Below are 1,320 nucleotides of genomic sequence, written 5' to 3' on the forward strand. Positions count from 1 at the left end.
ACGCACGGATCTCTGCGTTGATGTGGGCTACCTACCTACTAGACACCACCCTCTGAAGCTTGTTGCGTTCTCTGGCCTGGAATGGCCGACTTTGCTCAGGCTCTGCATTTTGACTGTACACATGCGCGAGAAGAAAACTGATTAATATAAACTACAATTGATAAAATCCTGTCCCTGCCCGCACTAACCATATCCCACCGACACCTCCCTACACAAATCGCCCCACCGGCACATACTGGACTGTCGACAGCATGCGAAAGGCAAAGCCGTGGAAAGGGAAGAACTCGCAATACTCGAACATCTCACTGAACACGGTCAGGGCGTTGCACTGTGGGTAGTAATGTCCCGTGTTATTGTATAGCGCTAACTCTCGCGAGCGTTCGCGGATGTTGATGGCGCCTTGCAGCTCAGTGGGACAGTCGTCGACGTCTCTGTAGAAGTTATCCGGAGGGAGGTGGCCGTCGATGCAGTATACCTACACCGGTGAGAACAGGGTTTCGGGTTTTGGTTCGACAGTGAACGAGCCACTTCTCGATGTAAGGTGCAGAGTACTACGGGGAGGATTGAGGGTAGTGTAGTTGATTCAGAGTAGAAGTACGGCATAGCCAAAGTATATCCGTACCAGACGTCAAGGGTGCCGTAGTCAGTTAAGTTCCGGAGGAAGTGTTTATATACGCAATCACGTTAAACAAACGAACCACACAGATATGTATACTTTCAGGGTATGCTCGTAACTTTAAGTACAAAGCTAAGGTATGTGGGGAAATGCATTCTTGCCAGAAATATATACCCCATCAACCAGGGCACGAAAAGCACAGGCTATGGCAAAAACACACCGATTTTAAGGTCCTATTAAAAGCTTAAAGCATATAAATGTTGAATCCCATGCGCGCATTCTTGTGATAAGATGCTTTCATTATTCTGAAGCACAACATTACAGTTCTCAGTTTCTCATCAGTACAAATCGCACATTCCACCCATCTTACATAGTACACCGACATTGGCATGAGCGGTCTAAGAATTGAGTATAAACAGTATTCGTTTGAGGGACTCAATCTCATCTATTAAAAGATCCAGGTAGATACATAGCGATGGTATGCCACGATACGAAAATACACCTAATCGCATTTATGTACACACGTCAAATTTGGGCGATAAACATACATATGTGACACACACGCACACACACATACCTACATACATACATACATATATATATATATTATATACATATATATAACATATATATACATATACATATATATACATATATATATATATATATATATATATAATATATAATATATATATATATNTTAA

This window comes from Sphaeroforma arctica (genome assembly GCF_001186125.1).
Source record: "Sphaeroforma arctica JP610 unplaced genomic scaffold supercont1.1324, whole genome shotgun sequence".
Lineage (NCBI taxonomy): Eukaryota > Ichthyosporea > Ichthyophonida > Sphaeroforma > Sphaeroforma arctica.